Raw genomic sequence first — 12815 nt, forward strand, 5'->3', positions numbered from 1 at the left:
ATCAAGTTTGGGTTGGTGGAGTAGGCTAATGGTGAGAAAGCACGATGTTATTGACAGTAGAGGAGGAGATTTCTTGACAAAAAAAAGAATGGTGATAGTGTTACCTTGAATCGCCAAGGGAAGGTTGCATATTGTAGGATAGGAAAGGTGCGGTGGTACTCTTACAATATGGTTTGAGGAAGAGGATTCCTCCTTGGGTTGAAGATGGAGGTCGAGGAACTAGAGGGGCATGTATGATGAAGGTTCAACCATTCAAGGTAATAACACTAGAGATGTGTTGGATGAAGAATGCGATTGAAATGGTGAGATGTCAGTCATTCAAGGTACTAGCACTAGAGATGTGCAGGGTGAAAATGCGTGGAAGCAATTAGGGTGCTCCATTCAAGGTTTTAGCACTAGAGATGTGAAGGGTGAAGAATGAGTGAGGTTGAAAAGGTTTTTCAACAAGTCTTCAAATTGACTACGATAAAATCCAAGCTGGAGATTGTTGGGTTTGGTGGCTTTTAGCTAAACCAGTTGAAGGTTTGGTTCAATGATTTAGATGAGCTAGTGGAGAAGGTAGAGAATTTGATGGTATTAGACCATGTTGGGTCCAAGTCCATGTGTGAAAGTGTCATATGAGTGGGTCACTTGGGGATGTGTTTGTAGTTGACTTTCTCTACCAGGAGAAGAAGAAAGAAAGAGAGTAGATGTTTGCAAGGTTGAGTCTTCTAAGAGAATGGAGGAGGTGGAGCCTTTCAAACAGTGGAGTTTTTCAAGGAGTTGGAGTCTTCAAGAAGGTGGAGTCTTCCAAGTAAGTGTAAGAGTGGAGTCTTCAATATGGATGAATCTTCTAAGGGAGTGGAAGTGGTTGGTGGTTGAAGACATTAAGCAAGGTGGAGTCTTCCAAGAGACACCTTGGAAGAAGTGTGTAGTGGGTTTTCTCTAAGGAGAGAGAAAACAACAAGGTAGAAAAAGAGTCCTATATGTTGGGGACGAATACACAATCACGAGGAAGAACCCAAGCAAACAATCACACACAACGCAATGAATTTACCATGGTTCGGCAAGATTACCTACATCCACCCAAGAGAATCAGATATTTTCTACTATTTGTTGAAAAATACTCTACACCACTCTCCACCTCAAAAAATATTCCCCTTTGCTTGTTGCTAGGGTTTTCAACACATAGACAATATATAGGGAAACTCAATACCCTAATCCTCACATAATTATAATTCTACTCCCATACATGTAATTGACCCAAAATCCGTCCCAATTACAAATATAGAATAATTACAATTATGTGGACCCGCAGAATACAAGACACACCAATCTCCAACAATCACCACCTTGGCTTGGATTCTACAAGCTGCCCTGAAGAAGACCGGTGTTCTTGTCGAATCTGTAATCTCCTCCATTATCTCTAGTTACCCATCGTACCCGAACCAACATGACCTGGGGTGTCCTTTCCTATCCTCCATACTTAAACTGACATGGCTTACACCCCTACCCAGGGCGTCTACCTCTCCTACAATTATAGCCCACTCCGAGAGATCGTCAAATCTGAAATGAAAATCACCTGCTTCTTTTCAGACTTGCACTTGTTTATCTCCTGAACCACTTGCAATCTCTGTCCTCTACTTGTACCTCTTGCCTAAGTTTCAACTGGAGCTCCATCTGTTTCAATACTCCCTATAAGCTTGAGAAAATTACCAATCATCCGTCCCTGCATCACAACCATGACCCCCTTTTGAAACCCTAAAAACTCCAACTTTAGATGAACATTTAAAATCTCTCGATTCTAGTGTTTCATTGAAATCAGATTTTTCCTTAGATCTAGAACATACCTCACCCCAATCAAAGTTTGCACAATCCCATCAAACATGCGAATCTGTATAGTCACAATTTTGACAACCTTGCTTTTCCCATTATTTTCCATTTTGATAATACCACTCTCACATGCATGATATGTGGCAAACTGATCCCTGACTAAACACATATGAAAACCAGAATCTAAAATCCAATCTGAATTATCCATACCTGACGATGTAGTGAGAATGATATCTCCATCATCACTCCAAGACTCTTCTAAAAATTATTGATAAATGTACTGTCAAGTGGAATTGGTTGGCTGGGTTCGCTAGGTTAGGTTTGGAAACTGGAATTGGCATTTGGTAGTTAAAAAAACATAAAACCTCAAAATATAAGAGCTTTGGCTCCACTCACCCAATTAAACCCAACCCCACCAATCCCATACTCCCAATTTCCCAACCATCAAATCAAATCTGTCGATTATTTTGTGAGTCAACTCAATTAGGTTGGTTGATTGGCCAAAGCAAGCCTTGCAGTTGGATCCCATCCAACCATGATTGCTCCTATAGTTTATGCCAACTATCGCTATGTAAACTGATTACCTCTACAAGACTGCAACCAAAAAGAAGAAAAACAGCATTATTGTTTGTCAGGATTGTTCGCCAAAGATAACAGCAGATCATCGATATGTCTTTGTTGGAGATTTTTGGCCTCAGGAAGATTGTGATTGTTCGCCTAGGAGAACAACAAGTCGTTGGTATGTCTTCGTCGGAGAAGAAAGTGTTTGTAGAGAATAAATATCAACCCTAAATTGTATCCCTTCTGATTTGAGGTTTTTGCTTAAAGGGTAAAATGGTAAGTTTGCCTTTCTTCAATGATTGTTTGGTCATTTTGTAAAATCTAACTTGATGACATCATCACTTACCAGGAATCAACTAACGAAGTGGACCAATCTGATATTAGCTTGTAAAAGTGGGGGATGTACATATATTTTTTTCTTTCAAATCATGGAGGTTACATAAGTTACGGACTAGTTCAAGGGGTGGTACATGTAATTTACTTTAAAAAACCTCTGTATTATCTTCTTCCTCTTCTGGCACACCGTCCTTTTCACATATCTCCATGCACATCTTGCAATGATCTATCAAACTTCTCTGATACCACTTGTTGGGGACGAATGTGCAACAATGAGGAAGAACCCCAGCAAACAATCACACACAACGCAAAAAATTTACCATGGTTTGGCAAGATTGCCTACATCCACACGAGAGAACCAGAGATTTTTCACTATTTCTTGAAAAACTCTCCACACCACTCTCCACCTCACAAAATGTTCCCCTTTTGCTTGTTGCTAGGGTTTTCCACAGATCGACAATATATGAAACCCAAAACTCTAATCCTCATATAATTATAATTCTAGCGCCATACATGTAATTGACCCAAACCCGTCCCAATTACAAATACAGACCAATTATAATTTTGTGGACTAGCAGAATACAAGACACACCAAACCCCAACACTATAAAAGGATACATGTGCCTACCAAAGAGAGTAGTGTTGATCCAAGTGAGGAGCCAAGGTGCGAGGATCCAAGTTAGAGTCCAAGAGGTACAATATAGGAGCAACATGTGTACAAGGACTAAGCAAGGAGTCAAGGTGAAGGTATGTAGAGTGAATGGGAGATGAGTGAAGGGTGTACAAGGATACTTGGGTTTGGATATCAAATCGATTGTACTATTTTCTCTTCTCTTGATTCATAGTGGAAGTTAAATCTCACTCTGTAGATGTAGGCAGTTTTGCTAAACCACGTAAATATCTTGCCTGCTCTTTCTGTATTTGCTTGTTTTATTTTGTGTTTTGTTCATCTTACGTATACTATTTTCGTGCGTTGTTCACCTATCAAAGAGAAAGTTGAAAAAGTTATTTTTTCAACCCCAACAAGCATTTCATGTACTAAATCATAGAAAGACCAAAATATGTGGGAACAAAAGAAATAAATTTGAATATAGCAGATTATAGACTCTTTTCTTTATGCCTACTCATCCATATCAAACATTTTTGGAGGATAAATTGATTTTACCATCCTCATGATGGATTTATTAGCTAACATGAATTTAGCATAGACATATTGTCAATGAATTTAAAATCTGTCCGCATTAACTACTCATTGCTACCATTTCAAGCACATAAAAGTCGATTAATTCACGTAAAAAATTAGTAGGAGAGAATTTAGTTGCATGAGATTGGTTTTTTTGATAAGCTCCTCAAACAAGACATGTAGATGGAGGAGAAAATCATGCAGATTTTCAGACCTTATTTGTTTCTATGTTTGAGATACCAAAATCCTACTTTTATGTTAGAAGTTTTAATTTGAATAGAATTTTCTGTTTTTGTATGACATCTCAAGTAATTGTACTCTTGCTATATTCCATAATAAAATTACTATAACCTAAGCCATTCATTCTATTCTGAACTGCTTGATCCATAAAAATTCACATGTTTAAACCTTTCTTTCTTGCCATTGCATTACATGAGTAAATTGTGACTAAATAGAGGATCTTAATATTCTTTTATCTTTTTAGCATCTTGTGTGCTGAATGGATGGATGGTGCTAGGGCCCATTAAAGATGTAAATTTCTTTTCCTAATTTATTCCACTGTGAAAATTTAATTATACACAATTTATTGATGCCTTGCTACAAAAGTTGCAATAGTTGAGTCACACAATATTATTTTTCGTTTTTGTGTATTTTGTAAGAAGGCAAAGTATACTCTCTAATTGAATATTGTTAATGAACTATCTACAAAGTTCTAGATAACTTTTATATAAGATGAAATTATGGGTTTTATAATCTATTTTTTTTCCTAAAATTGCAGTCAACTCATCAGTCAACCCGGCAGTCAACCCAAGAAAACTAAATACACTTGCTATAGTACTCATAGCAGTTTTTGGAACATGTACAATCATCATAATTGCCACTGTGTATGTATTATACCGATCCAAGCGAAAGCAAAAAGGTAAAGTATGTAAATTACCTTTATTTATATTAAAAAATATAATTGTGGCTTTAAATAATTTTTTTGTGTCCTTTGAAACATTGAAATCAGGGACAAATACATCTGATTTGGTTAAAACCAAGGAGAGTTCATCTTCATCCTTTCTACTTCCAAGTTTCTCAAAAGATTCTTTACAGCATGTAGAAGATCCAGAAATCCAATTTTCCCATGTAAAGCATGGAGAAGATCAAGAACTCAAATTATTTGACTTTGATAGTGTCAAAATGGCTACAAACAACTTCTCATTTTGGAACAAAATAGGAGAGGGAGGTTTTGGCATCGTTTATAAGGTAGCCTTCTTATGATCTAAAAGAATATATGAATTGGAAAGTCTCTTCTTGGAAAACCCTTATCTGATTTCATAATTCCTTTAGGGTGATCTATCATTTGGACAAACTATAGCAGTCAAAAGACTTTCAAGAACATCAGGACAAGGAATGACAGAGTTCAAGAATGAAATTAAGTTAATTTCTAAACTCCAACACAGGAACCTTGTCAAGCTTGTTGGTGTTTGCATTGAAGGAGAAGAAAAGCTTTTGCTTTATGAGTATTTGAGCAACAAAAGCTTGGATTATTTCCTATTCGGTAAGTTTGTTATACCACTTCTTAATTACTTGTCCTTTTTCTTTTTTCCCCCACAAAATATGCATAATAAACTTCCAAATGCTAGCTAGTTTTGCCTAGCCAATGGTAAACATTAAAACCAAAAGTGGATACAATTTTTATTTTCCAAGATATATATATTCATTGATAGTTCAACAGAGTATTTACTGGGTGACATTGATCATTGGTGATTAGACCCAATAAAACGAGCCGAATTGGACTGGACTACGCGTTTTAGGATTATCGAGGGAGTTGCCTGTGGACTACTTTATCTTCATCGTGATTCTCGGTTAAGAATCATTCATCGAGATTTGAAGACGAGCAACATTCTCTTAGATGAACAAATGAATCCAAAAATTTCAGACTTTGGCATGGCAAGGATCTTCGGCGTGAAACAGGATCTAGCAAATACTAATAGAGTGGTTGGAACATAGTAAGTATAAAGTCTGTTTAATCTAGATTAGATATGTACAATCAATAGCATTTGAAGGATCATTTCAACAAATGTTTTTCGTACTTTAAATCTATTTCGAATATATACCTTAAAGCACAAACTTGTACTCTTATAAGACAATAAAAAGATTATAAGCATTATAAGATGTTAAGATGTGTTATTGAATGTTTTATGCAGTGGCTACATGGCACCAGAGTATGCATTGGAAGGAATATTTTCTGAAAAATCAGATGTCTTCAGCTTTGGAATGATGTTACTAGAGATTGTGAGTGGTGTGAAAAATAGTAGCTTTTGTGATGAAGAAGAACATCTAAGCCTTTTAGGCTATGTAAGTCACATTCTAATTAATGTCCTTTTTATGCTATATATTTTCAAATAGTCATTCAATTTTATGTTTTTTTTATCGATCTTGATTTCTCATAACTGACATTTGAGAGTATTTCAGGCATGGCAATTATGGAACTCAGGCAAGGGAATGCAATTGATTGATCAAACAATAGTTAATAGTTGTCATCTAAATGAAGCATTGAGATGCATCCATGTAGGGCTTCTCTGTGTGCAAGATTATGCGGTGGACAGGCCAAATATGTCTAAAGTAGTTTTCATGCTTAGTAATGAAACAACTGATCTTACTCCTCCAAAAATGCCTTTATATGTTCGTGACATGAATCACATTAATTTGAGTTCATTAAGTGATGTAAACTCTATAAATGAATGTTCCATAACAGTCATTGAAAGCCGATGAGGAGAATAATTACTTCTGTAATGGTTTTGTATAAATATATTGTCTTTCTTTTTAAATTGTTATCATGGTATACTTATTTTGCCATATAAGCTTGTAGCGTAAGTTAATTTGATTTGACCTTTATTCACTGTACTGCACTAGTCTTTTTTGAGCTTTATCTATGATTGAAATATAATGAGATAAAGAGGGGAAATGTTAATCAAGGGCTTATTTGCAAACTAGTATAGCAAATCAAGTATGAAGATTCGGGGATGGGCAGATTTTTTCGTGCTTGAGTGTTTGATGTAGAGAAAGAGAGAGAGAGATGGTGATTGTTGTAGGTTCAGGGTGGATGAAGGTTTTTCGGTGGAGGAGGAAGGGGATGAGGAGAGGTTGGTGAGATCGGTGGTGACTCTGAGGCAACTGCAATAGAGGGGAGTGGTGATGCGACTGCCACAATCCAGCCACCAAGAAGGTCTTATGCTGTTGTTGTACCCGGGGGGGGGGGGGGTTGCTCTTCTTAATATTGAAGACCTGCTGGAGCCAATCCATACTAGTAACGTTACGAGGATTGTGATCCCCCAGAAGGACTATGAGACAAGTCTCCTTAAGTTTCGATTTGCTCTTATAAGTCATGTGAATTTTTGTTTGTCCTCTCTGGATGATCTTCGCAAGGCCCCAAAGATGTCTTAGAATTTTAAGTAGAGAGTGACCATGGTGCCTCTAGGGAAGGGTTATGTTATCTTTCAATTTGCTTCTGAAGGGGAGATATGTCGATGATAAGGCGTAGAAGCCCCATTTGTTTTGGGGATCAGTTTATTCATTTTCAACGATGGAAGCCGGACTTCAACATTCATAAACAACAGTGATTGTTACAAAGCTAGTATAGATCAGATTTTCAGACCTGCCTTTTGAATATTGGCATGAAAGTATTTTGTTATCTATGGCCAAAGACGGTGGGTAGACCAGTGGCCTTGGTTCGCCAGACTCGTCTTGCTTCGGTGGGAGGTTTCGCAAGAGTTTGGTGGAGATCCCAATCTCGGGTCCCACAGGTTGAGAGAGCTCAACCAAGGTCTTTGGATCTGTATATTTTTAATTAAGTAGATGATAGTTTATGAAGACTTTCGCTGCGATGTGGTTTCTTCAACAAGACGGGGCATTAGCTCTCTAGTTGTAGAGATAAGAAAACGGCTGATGCTAAAGAGAGGGCTGAAGTGGCAGCTGCGCGCAGAAATTCCAGGAGCAATCTTCGTGGAAGGGAGAAACGTTGCTGCTCCATTAATGGCGGAAATGGACTTTCCCATTCCACGCAACCTTATCACATGCGTTATATCCCATGTGATCTCTCCAAAACGTGCTGATGTGGAGGGAAGACTTCAATTGGACGAGCTTTATGTAGAGGTGGGTAGATCGGATTATAGTAATGTATTATTATGTATCAGATGTGGGTGTGTGACATGTGTGCCATCTGGTCTCTATTGTGCCATCGGATGTGCACTGTCGCCCCGCCGGTACTGCAGAGGATCCTGATCCTTTATGGGGGTTGGATCTGATAAATCTAGGAGTGAGGTAGAGACTGACGCCAGTGATGTTGATTTCCTAAAATTTCCTAAATACCCCTTATTTATAGAGTTACCGTAATACCCCCTTCAACGCCCTAAACTACACGTGGGGTATTGGAAGGAACCTTCCTTTTTTGAGGAGGAAAATTTCAGACACCTGCTGTATTTTGGCCTAATGATAGAGACACCTCAAAAACTTTCAATATATCACAGACAGTACCCTTTACATTTTGACTTTATTACTACTAAGTCCATTCCATCAGGTTTGTACAATTAAGTGATGGTCCTTATCAGATTGTGAACTGCCCATAACACCCTTAAGTCTAAAACCCCAAAAAAAGATGCATTCAATCATTGTTACCACTAGAAATCATCCCTACTTCCCTTGGTTAAATAAACCAGCCCTTTTATGTTGTTATATTACTAGACAGTGAAGACTAAAGGATGACGATGGTTTTGTGTGTTGGACGACTCGCAGTTCAGAGGTTTCGATCTCCGTAAATATGGGAATGACAGAGGAAGAAGGCAATGTATATTTGTAGATCGAAATTCTATCGAACCCGGCCAATTGTTATTTCTGTTAGCTTATGTGACCTAAATGCCACATCACTTAAGTGAGTTGCTAATAGATGGTGAGATTCCCTGTCCTAATGGGTAACTGCTGTGATGGTAGGTAGTTACCTATGGGAATATAATAGGAAAAGGGATTCTACCCTTGATTGACATGCGCACGAGAACAACCATCATTCTTGTGTATACTGAGGAGAGACAAGAAGGTTAGAGAGCAACCTCTTGAACGGCCATTGGGGCTTGTAAGCAATTCACACTTCAGTTATGTAGGTGGGTATGCAATCAATCATTTTCTTTGTTTCAGCTCGCAGGTTGAGGAGGCGGGAGTTTGCCTCATGCAGGTGGGTGATTGTCGTCTCCCTCTGAGTTGCAGGTCTCCAACGGTTTGAAGAGGGAAAAAGATGTTTTGAGAGGCTTTTATATATATAAGTAAGGGGGTTAAAATGGACATTTCAACTTTTAAACTTCTTTCGCCGTAGATCAGCTAGCGCGCTCTGGAGTTGATTGGTTCTTCGCTTACTCTGCAGTACAAGTTAACGGTGCTTCACGTCAAGGGAAAGGTTGATATATTGAAAGTTTTTGAGGTGTCTGTGTCATTAAGCCAAAATGCAAGGGGTGTCCCTGAAAATTTTCTCTTTTTAATTTTTTTGTAACGAGCACATACTTCTGGTGCGAAATGTTTATACTATTCTTTTGAGTGAGCCACTTTAAACATACTATTTGCTCGTTTATCCATCATCCAATACACAACAAATCGGATGAAAGCCTGATGGTTCTCACCAAGTCAAACGATAACGCAGATAAAATATAGGGAGAATTTCCTAGATCTACTAGATTAAAAAAAGATTTGCAAAAATAGTAACAATAAATTATGTTTTACATTCATAAGTTACTTGAGTTAAAAAGATTTACCAAAACCCCATTGAGTAAAAAAAATTAAGTGAATAACCCAAAATGCCCCAACATCCTTCTCTCTCCTTCTTCTTCTTCTCTCGACGGAACCAACCACTTTCTCCTACAACCACTCCCTTGATCCCCCTCCCCTGCAATCCCGGCCTCGAAATCTTTGAGCGGCGATATCGTAGGCTTTAGCTGCTTCTTCTTCTTCATTGAAAGTTCCAAGCCAAATTCGGTGTTTCTCGTATATCTGAGCTCCCCATCGACCGTTGGGTTGAGGAACAACACCTTTCTATTGAGAGGAAGGAAGCTTTCGTGATTCGGCTTTGATTCCGCTTTCTGAGTCTAGAACGACGCTTGCTCCGCTTCCGACTCGGCATAGTTTCTCCGGCGGATTGTTTTCCAGCGGTGAAGGTAGTACCGTTGTCGGTGACACAGATGCTGAAGCAGCAGAAGCTGAATCGCTTATGGTCTCATCTATGCAACTGCTATCCATTTTTTTGGATTCTCCAAAGCAATGTGATGATCAGTTGAGATTAAGGAAAGAAAGAGAGTCAAGAGAGAGGGAAAAGTGAGGAGAGAATGAGGTAAAGATCTCTAATGGTTAACATGGAAAGGATTGAATAAAGGTTTAATATATATATAGGAGGAACAGGTGAACCCAATTGGAATTAATTTTTGTTTTTGTATTTCTTGATTTTTATTGGCATATATGGGGCAACTCTGATGTGGGTCAACTCATAAGATGGGGTGTGAGAGGAAGGAAGATTCATGGATACTGTGACGCGAGAGAGAGAGAGAGAGAGAGAGAGAAAGAGAGCAGTGTTGTGGGAAGTGCCTCTGGTATATGGGAGAGAGAAGGGTTGGGGATTGTGTGCGGGTGGGGCGGGATTGCAGGGGAGGGGGATCAAGGGAGTGGTTGCAGACTTGCAGGGAGGGGTTCCGTCAGGAGAAGAAGAAGAAGGAGATAGAAGGATGTTGGGGCATTTTGGGTTATTAATTTAATTTTTTTTACTCAATGGGGGTTTGGTAAATATTTTTAACTCAAGTAATTTATGAATGTAAACCATAATTTACTCTACTGGTTTTGTAAATCTTTTTTAATCTAGTAGATCTAGGAAATTCCCCCTAAAATGTACTCGATTAGTTGGGGTCTTGCTTTGTAATTTCATAGACATAAATATATGGATGGTCCAACAGAAGACTAGGCTACATAAATTCATGTCAATACAATATATATTTCACAATATTGTGATACCTTGAGTCAAACAGTTCGAACAATTGCATCCCTTTGACGATGAATTATTATTTATTGGATATATATTATTGTCATCAAAATGATGAATTTAAAATTGTAAATTGCTTCTTGTTTTATTTTTAAAAGTTTATTTTCAAATTAATTTGAAAATGACATAGTTTTGTTGATATTAAAAAAAGTTGCATAGTTTTCGATTAATCAAATGAAATGATACGATTTATCCTAAGTGAAAAAAAGTGTATCATACAAAAACGATAATTTAAAAAAAAAAAGTAAAGTTACGACTTTCTTTATCCATCAATCTCGGTTTCTTTTTTTCTTTTTTCTCTAAAGAACATTTGTATTAAAAAAAGAAAGACAATTCGTTTGATTGTGGAAGAGAAAAGCCAACGTGAATACCATATCTGATGCTTGGTTAACTGGTGTGGTTTTGATTCCCTATGTTCTCTGGCTAGAACGAAACCATAGGAAATTTGATGGAAAATCATGATATGTTGGCCACACCCTCCATATGACTTTAAGTCTGTTAAGGGAACTGGCTATTTTTTTTTCACTACTCCAATAAGCAATTCCCAATGCTAGATCTGTGCAAGAAGGCTGAATATTCCAATTATCTCTAAGCCGCCTCAAGTTATCAGGGAGGTTTTTTGGTGTAGACCCCCTACAGGTGGGCGAAATGAATGTTGATGGTTGTTCTATAGGAACCCAGGTAGAGCTGGTGCGGGTGGTATTATGATAGATGACCGGTATGGCATTATTTCAGCCTTCAGTTTGTTCATTGGAACTAAAACAAATTATGTTGTTGAATTTGAGGCGGTTATGCAAGGCATTAGAAGGGCCAAACAGCTAGGGATTTCAAAGTTATGGATTGAATGTTACCAGTGTTGTTCACTCCAAATCCATCCCATGCATATGGTTCATTATGCAAGAGTGGATTGCTCTAGTATCATTCTTGAATCATATCACCTGAAAATTTTCTCATTGCTTTAGGGAAACCAATCCCATAGAGGAATACCTTGCAAAGATTGCAGCGAAAAGAGGAGTATCTTCTCAGACGGTAAATAGCTTCCCTCTCTCTGTTAGGGATGCTTTATCTGATGATTTTATGGGTCAGATGAAATATTGATTCTATTAGGTTGAGGCGACCCCTCTGATTTTATTTTCTGTAGGGTCATTTTTCCCCTGATGAACCCCAAATTCACTCCAACCAATCAAAGGTCGCCACGTGTCCTAATCCAAAGAAGGAAGCCAAAATAGGGCCAGTGAAGGACCAACCGTAGGCACCGACCACCAACACCCACGGGTGCGAACCCCATCGGGCACGGCCACCCTTGGGCGCCAACCCCCTTGGGGGCGTGGACCTCCCTGGGCACCAACCCCCTTAGGGCGTGGATCTCCTTGGGCGCCAACCCCCCTAGATGAAGACCCCGGGGCACGGATTCCCCCAACACGTCATCCCCGGCCATAGTCTCCCTCGAACACGGCAGTCACCATCACCATCAACAATACACAGATCGCATCACCAAGGACTCTGGGCCATCGCCTATCGAGTCACGTAGTCTAAATGAACTCATATACTAGGAACCTCATCTACCATGCAGATGAGGTCTATCCACCAAGGATGCCAAGTCTATCAAGGACACTACGTCTTACAGGAAGACAACTACCAAGTCTATCGTGACACCACATCTCACGGGAGACAACCTATCAAAGAGGAGCCCTGCTACTCAGGGAGTCTATCACCTACGGCAAATACTCTACATCAACTGGGACTCTCCACACTGCTATACTCTACTATAAAAGGTAAGGTACACAGCCCCATCAGGAGACATCTTAACTCATATTGAATGCTACTATTCATCTGTTTGCTCAGAGAGATCTAACTTAGGCATCGGAG

The sequence above is a fragment of the Telopea speciosissima genome, chromosome 11 (genome assembly GCF_018873765.1).
Source record: "Telopea speciosissima isolate NSW1024214 ecotype Mountain lineage chromosome 11, Tspe_v1, whole genome shotgun sequence".
In the NCBI taxonomy this organism is placed as follows: domain Eukaryota; kingdom Viridiplantae; phylum Streptophyta; class Magnoliopsida; order Proteales; family Proteaceae; genus Telopea; species Telopea speciosissima.